General features: G+C 47.0%; 1 long non-coding RNA gene across 1 annotated transcript; it reads left to right on the forward strand.

Annotated features, from left to right (window-relative positions):
• The first annotated feature begins 1,631 nt into the window (after positions 1-1,631).
• LOC119470347 lies at positions 1,632-7,339 on the forward strand. Its single transcript, XR_005199241.1, has 3 exons — positions 1,632-1,850; positions 6,233-6,301; positions 7,041-7,339. It is a non-coding gene; the product is annotated as an uncharacterized LOC119470347 (long non-coding RNA).
• The last annotated feature ends 5,313 nt before the right edge of the window (positions 7,340-12,652 follow it).

Here is a 12,652-nt window from a genome sequence, read left to right on the forward strand (position 1 = left end):
AAAAAAAAAAAAAAAAAAGGAAGTGGAAGGGGGCACCTAGGAGGCCAAAGATGCAGAGGAGTGTGCTCCAGAGGCAGTGGGAAAACTGGGAGGGAATAGGCCTGGGATGTTGGATAGAGAGAATAAGCAAAGAACCATGCAGGAAGAAGAGTGGGGTAGGAGGCAGTGACCTTACCGGGGAGCCTTATGTTTTGGGCTATGACCGGGGCTGACAGAGGCGTGAGGCGTGGTGGGTTCAGAAGAGAGGTCAACGATGCATGGCGCATCTCTAAAGCTGATAAAGGCAGCAAGTGGCACTGAGGCCAACCTGGTGGGCACTCAGAGAAGTAGGACACATATTGTGTGCCAGGAAAGAACAAGACACAAACCCTCATCTAGTGTGTGGTGGAAGTGATGCAAAGCTCAGTATGGCTACTGCCCAGGGATGGGAAGCAGCCTGGGCATGCCCACAAGGCTCTCTCTCTCCCTTCCAGAACCTGGCTGAATAGGGTTTGAAAAGATTTAATGACAATGAGCTCTCTATGGACCTACCATGTGCCCAGTATTTACCTTTCTTATCTGTAACGCTCAAGTCAATATTCTAAGGTAGGAATTGTTAGCCTCATTTTACTTTATTATTTATTTATTTATTTATTGAGACCGAGTTTCGCTCTTGTTGCCCAGGCTGAAGGGCAGTGGCATGATCTTGGCTCACTGCAACCTCCACCTTCTGGTTTCAAGCAATTCTCCTGCCACAGCCTCCCTCCCAAGTAGCTGGGATTACAGGTGACTGCCACCATGCCCAGCTAATTTTTATATTTTTTAGTAGAGACAGGGTTTCACCATGTTGGCCAGGCTGGTCTTGAACTCCTGACCTCAGGTGATCTGGCTGTGCCTCCCAAAGTGCTGGGATTATAGGCCTGAGCCACTGTGAGCCAGGCCTATCTTCATTTTATTTACAGAGAAACTGGAATTCAGAGAGATTCTTGCCCAAGGTCTTGCCCTGGACCAATTCCAGGTCTATCTAATTCCAAAGTCCATGTTCAGTACACTGTCTCGTGCTTGCGAGCAAAGAGAGGACTTTGCTCCTAAGACCAGATCCACACCACAAAGAGCCTTAACACTTGCTACTAGGGGAAGCCACCATCCTCAGGGAAAAGCCAGGTGCTATTCCCCTCACCCCAGAGGGTTTAGGATTTGGGAGAAAGAGGCCTGATGGAACATAGAGGGGCCAGGTCCATGTATTAACTGATCTGGGTAAAAGAACAATAGCTCAGGACCCGCCAGGGAAAGGACAGCCAAGCCCAGGGCACAGCTGCCCAAATATCACCTCTCCCTCCTTGTCCCACCATGCCTTGTCCCAGCATGAACGTACCCCCTTCAATTTCCCTCTTTTCCTGTCTCCTGCATAGGCAGAACCAGCTCTGAGCAATAGCCAGGGCAGCAGGTCCTCAGGCTTGCCACTACGGCCTGTTTACCCTACACAGACCATGATCTATCAGGTCTGAGTAACGCCCCACTGCTAGGTGTTTGTGTCAAAAACTCCTGCCAGTGGTGCAACAGCTGGGTGGGACCAGTGACGTGGACTCGAATGCCACAAAATGTACTGAGCACATTCTGAGTCAACACAGTGATGATGTGCCCACCCCAGATAAAGATTTTCAGTATTTATTTGTTTGGGTTTTGTTTATGTGTACCCTTCTTCATCACCAAAGATTTGAGGCTACTGAAAATGAAAACTGAAATGGCAATAAAAGAGAGGGGGTTGCAGAGAGGACACAGGATGGGGAAAATAGAAATAATTGCAGAAAATTATGACCCGATGAAGAGCACAATCACAGAAGCGGTAAGAGATGGCAAGGTTGCCAGAGGTGATCTCCACGTTGGCTTTGGGTTTCCTGGAAACCCGAGAAGAGAGGGATTCAGTCAGTTACATAATTTTCTTTTCTTTTTTTCTTTCTTTCTTTCTTTCTTTCTTTCTTTCTTTCTTTCTTTCTTTCTTTCTCTCTCTCTCTCTTTCTTTCTCTCTCTCTCTCTCTCCTTCCTTCCTTCCTTCTTTCTTTTTTTTCTTGAGATGGAGTCTTGCTCTGTCACCCAGACTAGAGTGCAGTGGTGTGATCTCGGCTCACTGCAACCTTCACCTCCTGAGTTGAAGCGATTCTCCTGATTCAGCCTCCTGAGTAGCTGAGACTACAGGCATGAACCACCATGCATGGCTAATTTTTATGTTTTTAGTAGAGGCAGGGTTTCGCCGTGTTGGCCAGGCTGGTCTTGAACTACTGACCTCAAGTGATCTGCCTGCTTCAGCCTCCCAAAGTCCTGGAATTACAGGCGTAAGCCATGATGCCCGACTTGATTTTAACTTTTTATTATAAACAACACTGTGATGAACATCCACATAGCTAAATGCATGCATTCCATGATTATTTTCTTCAGATAATTTTTTTCTTATTATTTATTTATTTATTTTTGATATGGAGTCTCACTCTGTCACCCAGGCTAGAGTACAATGGCATGATCTTGGCTCACTACAACCTCCACCTCTCAGGTCCAAGCAATTCTCCTGCCTCAGCCTCTTAAGTAGCTGGGATACAGGCACAAACCACCAAGCCCAGCTAATTTTTGTATTTTTAGTAAAGACAAGGTTTCACCATGTTGTCCAGGTTGGTCACTAACTCCCGACCTCAGGCAATCACCCACCTTGGCCTCCCAAAGGGCTGGGATTACAGGTGGAGCCACCTTGCCCCGCCTTAAGAGACATTTTTAAAGGGAAGAACATTTTCTGGCCAAGTACATTCCTATCCACAAACCTTTTGCCATAACTTCCTGGGGAGGTTGGAACCAATGGCTTAGACTCCAAAGGAATGAATTTACCCTAAAGCTTTCAGCAATCTTCTGTTGATGCTCCTTGTGCAGACTTCCAGACAAACACGGAAGGCTGAATGCACACATCTAATTTCACTTTTTTTCTGAAATCCTCCTGAAACTATAGTGAAGAAATCTTTTTGGAAAAGTTATAGCAAGGCACTGTGGCTCATGCCTATAATCCTAGCACTTTGAGAGGCCAAGGTAGGCATATTGCTTGAGTCCAGGACTTTGAGACCAGCCTAGGCAACATGGCGAAACCCTGTCTCTACTGAAAAAATCAGCCAGGCATGGCACACTTGTAGTTCCAGCGACTCATGGGGGCTGAGGTGTGAGAATCACTTGAGCCTGGGAGGTGGAAGCTGCGGTGAGCCCTGATTATGCCACTGCACTCCAGCCTGAGCAACAGAGCCTGTGCCTGTCTCAAAAAAAAAAAAAAAAAGATAAAGATGTAGATTCATAGAGACCAGATGGGGGAAAGAAAGAAAAGACCACAACACAGTTTTGGATGTTAGAAAGCAAACGGACCAGTTGCAACTGATTTAGCAGGCCTTGGGAATGCAGGTCATGAAATGGAAGTGAGAAAAGATGAGTTGCAGCCTGACTTACCCTGCTGGATTCTCAACAGGCTAAGAGATGATAGTAGGGCTGCTGCTAGCCCATGCTGCACCTGCGGGTGCAGTAGAAACAGCCTCCCCTTTCTCAAGACACTCTATAGCCATCTGCCAGAGATTTGTCATGATAAATATACATCCAGGCACGGTGGCTCACCCTTGTAATCCCAGTACTTTGGGAGGCCGAGGCGGATCGATCACCTGAGGTCAGGAGTTCAAGACCAGCCTGGTCAAGCTAGTAAAACCCCATCTCTACCAAAACTAAAATTAGCCAAGCATAGTGGCAGGTGCCTGTAGTCCCAGCTACTCAGGAGGCTGAGGCAGGAGAATTGCTTGAACCCAGGAGGCAGAGATTGCAGTGAGCCAAGATCACTCCATTGCACTCCAGCCTGGGTGACGGAGCAAAAAAATAAATAAATGAATCTCAAAAAAATAAATAAACAAATAAACAAATCTATCCTGTCTAGCCTGTAAGAGAGGTGGACTCAGAATGATGCAGTGCAGAGCTTGCTCAGTCATATATGACTGTCCTGAACTGGGCCACCAGTTTCTACTGAAAGAAGAGGTGGCAGAGGAGGCTGTCATAAAACATGAAAGATTGATTGAAACAATTTAAGGAGCAGTTAGCGCTTTAGCCTCCCTGTCTCACCTTAGTAGAAGATTGGACGTTTATTCTCTTGAACGTCAGTCAGAGTTGAGGACAGGAGACCTGTACTAGGAACAGGATTAAATCAAAGTATGTCCTCTGAAATGTTGAGTCCTCTTCCTGCTTCTTCCACTTGGCCCCAAGGACACTGGTATCCAGGCCTTTACCCTCCAGGCAGAAGAATGAAAGAACTTTCTTAGGGGAACATGACCAGCTCAAGAGGTAAGACCCAAAGGTTTTTACACTGGGGGTTCCCCAGCTAAACATCTCAGTGGAGCACCCTACAGAGACATTCAGGGTCAATGAATATTACCCATGTACTTGGAGCTTCACATCATCTTTAAAATCTCCCACTCTTAAATTTAAGCAGCCAGATTGCCAGTCATTTGAGGAAAGCTCCTAACATGAAAGATAGGGACCAAAACAAAAAATATTTAAAAAGGAAGTTGGAGAAAACTGAGAATATACAGAAAGAAGAACACATTGGAAAATGCCATTAATAACATCAGAAAATGAAAAGAATGTGTTACATTGATTAAACAAGAACAGGATAAGATAAAAAGACATTCACAGAATAACAATAAGAAAAACTCTTTGAAATTAAAATATATATATGTATAGCAGAAATAAAAACTAAATAGAGAGTAAAGGAATAGTCCAGAAAGGACGAGCATACGGAGATTGAAGAAGTAAGAACAAAGATAAGAAAATGAGAGGATCCGTCCAGGAAGGTCCATTGATGGGAAGAGATGAAGTAGTACAATCACCTTGAAAAAAACAATTCAGCATTATCTGGAAAAGATTCACACACACACACACACACATATATATGTACACACACACACACACACACACACACACTATACAACTCACCAAGACAAAATTATTTGTTAAACTCATTCATTTAGTCAACAAATATTTATTGAACACTTACTAAGTTCTAGTCATCATGCTAGGTGCTGACTACTCAAGAATAAACATAGACAAGAATGAAAAGAATGTATTACATTGATTAAACAAGAACAGGATACTATAAAAAGACATTCAGAGAATAACAATAATAAAAACTCTTAGAAATTTTTTTTAAAAAAAAGAACAAAAATGAAAACTAAATAGAGAGTAAAGGAATAGCCCAGAAATGGAGAGCATGCAGAGATTGAAGCAGTAAGAACAAAGATAAGGAACCAACCAAGGTTATTCTCAGAAACCAACCAAGGTTCTTCATCCCAAGGCAGCTGTGAAGTATAGCACACCTCTAGCTCAATTTTCTCCACAAGGTTTGGGGTTCCATGAATGAGTCTGTGGGTAAATTTCCTGTGCACACAATGTATGTGTGCTGTATTGAGAAAGATACAATTTAATTCTAAAAATTTTTTTTTTTTTTTTTTTTTTTTTGAGACGGAGTTTCGCTCTTGTTACCCAGGCTGGAGTGCAATGGCGTGATCTCGGCTCACCGCAACCTCCGCCTCCCGGGTTCAGGCAATTCTACTGCCCCAGCCTCCTGAGTCGCTGGGATTACAGGCACACGCCACCATGCCCAGCTAATTTTTTGTAGTTTTAGTAGAGACGGGGTTTCACCATGTTGACCAGGATGGTCTCGATCTCTTGACCTCGTGATCCACCCGCCTCGGCCTCCCAAAGTGCTGGGATTACAGGCTTGAGCCACCGCGCCCGGCCAATTCTAATAATCTTTAACAGAGTTGCACAAAGATAGAATGAATTGTTTTGAGAGATGGCACAGTTTGCTGTCAGTGGGAGTGTTCAGTACTAAGCAGGATTCATTCACTCAACGATTGAGTGGTGACCATGTGCAGGCACCGTGCTAGGCTCTCTGTATTTTCAGTATTCTATTGTTGTACCACAAAGTACCCTAAAGCAGCGTCTTAGAACAGCAGTAAACATTCATGATCTCTCACAATGTCTGGGGGTCAGCAGCTTGGCTGTGTTTTTCTGGTTCAGGGTCTGTCATGAGGTTGCAAGCAGGATGTTGTCTGGGGCTACAGTCATCTGAAGGCTTGGCTGGGGCTGGAGGATCTGTTTCCAAAGTGGCTCACTTTACTTGGCTGGCAAGCTGGTGCTGGCTGTTGGGAAGATGCTTCAGTTCCTCCCTGTGTTGACCTCTCCACAGGGCTGCTTGCGCATCCTCACAATATGGTGACTGTCTTCCCTCGGAAAGAGTGATCCAAGAGAAATCAAGGTAGGTATCACAATGCCTTTTATGACCTAGCCTTGGGAGTGAAATACCATGACTTCCGCAAGAGCCTATTGATCACACATCGGCCATCTTCATATAAGATGGACCACACAGCCAGGCGTGGTGGTGGGCACCTGTAATCCCAGCTACTCGGGAGGCTGAGGCAGCAGGAGAATCGCTTGAACCTGGGAGGCGGAAGTTGCAATGACCTCAGACTATGCCATTGCACTCCAGCCTGGGTGACAGAGCGAGACTCCGTCTCAAAAATAAATAAATAAATAAAAAGACAGACCACATGTGGGTGTGAATACTAGAGGCAATGATTGCTGGGGCCATTGTGAGAGCTAGCTACCACACTGTGCTAATACAATGATGAACAAACAAATGGAGAGCCTGAGCTCAAGAGCTGTTAGTCTAGAGTTTTGATCATTTGTTAAATGATATCAAAGGAACTGGGGCTGAGAGACAAGGTGGTTCCCTGAAACCCTAATGCCCTGTGATCTTATGGTCCTGGGTCCTAGGTCTTTTGTCCCCATAGCACTAATTCATTATCTTCGAACCAGCAGCTCACCAAACCCTCACGCCTCTGATATGGGCCATGGGGTGGGGACTCTATTGTGCCCCTGCATTGTCAGCTGTTTGTCACCACACAGTAAGATAGCCCTGACTCCACCCTGCAGGCTCTCAGATAGGAGACAAGGGAGTGCCCTGATAACCCTAAGCTTATTGTTTCTCTCCCCAGGACATGCTGCTGCCTCCTCCTGGAAGAAAGGGAGTGCTATGATAATGGAAGGAGGGCACGGTGTCCCCTTGCAGGAGCCACTTTTGATCCTGCCAGGACAATCAATCCTTCAAGAGCAGCAAGGCCCTGTGGGTACAGGAAGAGAGTGACCCTCAGATCCCTTCCCTTTGCCCTAATCAGGGCCACATAGTATACCAGAGACCTCAGGGATAGTGACCCTGGATGTTCTCAGAGAACTTCTGACCTTTGAACTTGGGGATGGGCACAGGGATGTGGCTAGCATCGCAGCCTGGCCCACACGGGTGCTGGTCAACATGCCTATGGGGCACTAACCCAGGTCCACAGAGAAGTCCTTTACTTCCAAATCACCTGAGGATCCAGTGGTGACCGGGGAGATTCTGACCTGAAGCTGTTGGCTCTGGGGGACTGCTGGGTAAGCTGATGTGGGCCAGGCTGGAGTTCAAACACACTTCCCTGGTGCCCACAGGGACTCCCAGCACACGCTCTCCTATGGGTGTCAACGATTCAGTCTTTCTTGGTGGCATAGGCTATAGCCTGGAGAAGCCCTGGGGAATATTTCTTTTCTTACTTATTTCTGATTGTAAAAGTAATACTCTCAGGATGACTATTGTTAAAAACAAAATAAAACGAAACCAAAAAATAACAGAAAACAACAAGCGTTGGAGAGGCTGTGAAGAAATTGGAAGCCTGGGCGTCGCCAGTGGGAATGTGAAATGGTGCGGTTACTATAAACGACAGTTTGGTGTTTCCTCCAAAACATAAATATAGAATTACCATGTGACCTGGCAATTCCACTTCTGGATATATGCTCAGAAAAACTGAGAGCAAGGACTGGAACAGACATGTATACACCCACGTTCATAGCAGCAGTTTTCACAATTGCTTAATGGATAGAGTTTTCTGTTTGGGATGATGAAAAAATTTTCAGAAATAGTGGTGGTGGTGGTTGCACAACATTGTAAATGTGATTAATGCCACTGAATTGTACACCTATAAATAGTTTAAATGGTAAATTTTATGTTATAAAAGTAATACGAAAATTGTCTTTCTTCTTTTCTTTCTTTCGCTCTCTCTTTCTTTCTTTCTTTCTTTCTGGCAGGGTCTTCCTCTGTTGCCCAGGCTGGAGTGCAGTGGCATGATCTAAACTCACCCCAGCCTCAACCTCCTGGGCTCAAGCAATCCTCCCACCTCAGCCTCTCGAGTAGCTTGGTCCACAGGTGTGCACCACCATACTTGGCTAATTTTTGTATTTTTTGTAGAGACACGGGTTATCCATGTTGCCCAGGCTGGTCTCAAACTCCTAAGCTCAAGCAATCCACCTGTCTCAGCCTCCCAAAGTGCTGGAATTACAGGTGTGAGCCACCACACCCAGCCTAAAATGGTATCTTTTCTCCTTCTCCTCCTTCTTCTTCAACTTCTTGTTGAAACAGCATCTCACTCTGTCATCCAGGCTGGAATGCAGTGGTGTGATCTGGGCTCACTGAAACCTCTGTCTCCCGAGTTCAAGTGACTCTCCTGCCTCAGCCTCCCAAGTAGCTAAGATTACAGGCACACGCCACCACCCCTAGCTAATTTTCGTATTTTTAGTAGAGACGGGGTTTCGCCATGTTGGCCAGGCTGGGCTCAAACTCCTGACCTCAAGTGATTCCCCTAGTTGGCCACCCAAAGTGCTGGGATTACAGGTGGGAGCCACTGTGCCTGGCCTAAAATGGTCTTAAATCCCAACACTATATAAATATATAAAGTAGAGAGCAAAAGCCAACCCTGCTGGGATAAGCTTGTTGCCTAGGCTTCCAGATTTCTCACTTCCATTTAAACCAGACGTTAGGATTCAAGTATTAGTATGAGTGAGTAGAACCCACCTGTCCTTTGCATAGGGGGCATCCCCCTTCTCCATGGGGTTCTTGACACCATAGCATAGTAGAAAAAGATTCCATAGTTGAATGCCCCCTGCTCAAATCCCATTCTGGCTGGGCGCAGTGGCTCACACCTGTAATCTCACAATGTCTGCGGGTCAGCAGCTTGGCTGTGTTTTTCTGGTTCAGGGTCTGTCATGAGGCTGCAAGCAGGATGGCTCAGGCGGGTGGATCACAAGGTCAGGAGTTCAAGACCAGCCTGGCCAATGTGGAGAAACTCCATCTCTACTAAAAGAACAAAAATTAGCCAGGCAAGTTGGCAGGCTACTCGTGAGGCCAAGCCAGGAGAATTGCTTGAACCCAGGAGTCGGAGGTTGCAGTGAGTTGAGATTGTGCTATTGCACTCCAGCCTGGATGACAAGATGGAAACTCCATCCCCCGCCAAAAAAAAAAATCCCATCCCACCCCTTGCTAGGTAATGTGCCTCACCATTCTGAAGTACCTCTTCCTCATCTATTGATCTATTGTGTCTTGATGTCACAGTCGATCATGAGAATTACATGGGTCAATATGGTAATATAATACAAAGCATTTTATTTTATTTTATTTTATTTTATTTTTTTGAGATGGAGTTTCGCTCTTGTTACCCAGGCTGGAGTGCAATGGCGCGATGATCTCGGCTCACCGCAACCTCCGCCTCCTGGGTTCAGGCAATTCTCCTGCCTCAGCCTCCTGAGTAGCTGGGATTACAGGCACGCGCCACCATGCCCAGCTAATTTTTTGTAGTTTTAGTAGAGACGGGGTTTCACCATGTTGACCAGGATGATCTTGATCTCTTGACCTCGTGATCCACCCGCCTCGGCCTCCCAAAGTGCTGGGATTACAGGCTTGAGCCACCGCCCCCGGCCACAAAGCGTTTTTTAAAAGCAGCTCACACTACAAGCATTGCAGTCAGTGTCATTGCCATCCTTGTATTGAAAAGCTCTACGACTGTTGCCACTGGGCATTTCTTCTTGGCCATCATTTGGAGGGGGCTTTCACCGCCTCATATATTCCCTGCTTTCCCTTCTGTGACTCCCCTCCTTTCCAACTCTTCATTACAACCTCAAATGCCAGTGCAGGGAATGCACAGAACAATCGACTCCATCTCTCTGTTTCATGGTCTCCATCCAGTTCCTCTGGGTGTCCTCCTCAATAGCTAACATGCACTGTCAATGAAATTTTCTCTCTCAGAGGTATTCTAGGTCTAGCTGTTGAACTAACAGGATTTTCACTTCCTTACACATTCACATACACATATGCACGTGTGGTCCCTTACCAGGCTGTATAGTACATAATAACTGAACACTTGCTTTTTTTTTTTCACTTAAAATATCTTGGAGATCTTCCCATAAATAAACAGATTCCCCAAACCAAACCAGAGTGTTTTGCTTGAACTCAGGACCTCATGATCTGAGACCTCAGGATCTGGGGCCAGCTGGTGGAATCTCTGAGAAGGGTAGAGATAGCCGGCTGCCAGGTCCCCAGTCAGCTCAGCCGCTGGAGAGGAGCAGAGGACTGACAGGCCACAAGGGACCAAGTCCACATGCTGACTCTGAACAGGAGGAAGACTGCTTTCCTCGGTCAGTGGGACAAACCCTAATGAGGATGAATAAGTGTACCTCAGACAAACCAACTGACCAACCGGAACAGGCCAGAGATGAGGCCGTGTCTTCCAAGGCCCAAGCAAGAGATACATACCCTAGAGGGAAGGAGTGTGTCAGTCAAGGTTTGTTTGTTTGTTTGTTTGTTTGTTTGTTTGTTTGTTTTGAGACAGAGTCTTGCTCTGTCACCAGGCTGGAGTTCAGTGGTGCCATCTCAGCTCACTGCAACCTCCACCTCCCAGGTTCAAGCAATTTCCTGCCTCAGCCTCCTGAGTAGCTGGGATTACAGGCATGCATCATCATGCCCAGTTAATTTTTGTATTTCTAGTAGAGACGGGGTTTCACCATGTTGGCCAGGCTGGTTGGTCTCCAACTCCCAACCTCACCCACCTCAGCCTCCCAAAGTGCTGGGATTACAGGCATGAGCCACTGCGCCTGGCCTCAATCAAGGTTCTTAATTGCTAGCCACAGAAACCTACTCTGGAAAATATAATCAGAAGATGAGCTTATTGACATATTTCCAGGTATTTCGAGGAAACGTCTAGGAAAGCTGGAGCACTTGGTTTGGAAAATAAACAAGAATAAGGGGAGCTGAGGGAGAAACATGGCCACGCTCACACCACAGAGCTAGAGGGATGGGGACGGCTGTGCTGCCACCACCGACCCAGGACAGCAACAGCCCAGTGTGCCCAGCAGCCACTGCCATGCCTGGTCCCTGGCCTGAGGCTGTAGCCTGGACGCAAGCTGCCTGTTGCTGCTACACTGTTCCTGCCCACCCCAGAAAGGATTCTCCACTGTCCCTTTTACATCTGATTTGCTGCGAGTAGGTGATGTCCCATGCTGGACGCAAGGGAGACTGGAAGGCAGGCAACTGGCGTTGTTAGTGTCTATAATGGAGGCAGCCTCTGACTCCCACCAAACTCATCAGCGAGACATTTCCCAAACAAAGCAGGAAGGCTTCAGGAAGATGGGGCTGGGACGATGTCTTAGATCTCTTGGGCTGCTACAACAAGACGCCAAAAACTGAGTGGATTATAAACCACACGCATTTATTCCTCACAGCCCTGGAGGCCGGGAAGTCCAAAATCAAGGACCAGCATATCCAGTGAGGGCCCTGGTTCATAAATGGCACCTTCCAGCTGTGTCCTCGCATGTGGAAGGGACAAGGGATCTCTGTGGGGCCTCTGTTATAAGGACACTAATCTCATTTATGAGGGCTCCACCCTCATGACCTGATCACCTCCCAAATGTCTTCTATCCTAATACCATCACCTTACAGGTTAGGATTGCAACACAGGAATTTAGGGAGATGCAAACATTCAGTTCATTGCAGCAGCCAAAAGCAATGTTACTACCAGGAGGCATCTCCAGGTCAGTGACCCAGGAGACTGATGCAAAATCTTGGGGCAGGAAAGAGAAGGCGTTCATCATCCAGGAGGATGAGGACTGTGGTGGGACCCTCAGAGACCTGCAGGATGTCCCTGAGGGTGGTGGGAAAGGTGCATGGTCCCATCCAGGGTTCACACTAAGAACCAAGTTCTGGGAGACACCGAGGACTCCAGGGTTCTGGAGTCAGCACTAAACCAGGCAGCCCTCAGGTGAGGTCTGGGAGCATCTCAGAAGCTTCCGGTCCCTCTTGGAGACCTGCCCCCCTTCATCCACTTCCTTTTGGTGCCTCGGCTTTGTTGGTCCTTTCCTAAAGCCATCCAGTAGACCCCCAGGTGCCTGGTGGGTTTGTCAAGGTGTTTCCCTATGGATCCCTGGGCTTCTAGCATGGGTGGGTATCAAAGTTGCCACAGCAGCCTTACTGGCCTGGTATGCAGGAGCGAGAGCAGCTGCGGCAGGGCAGACCCAGAGGTCTGCCCTTGGCCAGCTCTGGAGGCCTCATTAATAGAGTGTGGCCTGGAGGTGAGCGGGAGGAGGAAGTCCTGTTTGTTGCAGCACCAGCAATTGCGCGTTTATTCCATGCCTGATGTTAAGTGCTTGGCATCTTTACTCCATCAAACCTGCAGCACAACTCTCTGAGCCGAGGATCGTCATGACCCCTGTCTTCCAAAAGAAGCTCAATTATCGGCCCCGAATCACCCAGTAG

The sequence above is a fragment of the Cebus imitator genome, unplaced genomic scaffold (assembly GCF_001604975.1).
Source record: "Cebus imitator isolate Cc_AM_T3 unplaced genomic scaffold, Cebus_imitator-1.0 Scaffold28, whole genome shotgun sequence".
In the NCBI taxonomy this organism is placed as follows: Eukaryota; Metazoa; Chordata; class Mammalia; order Primates; family Cebidae; genus Cebus; species Cebus imitator.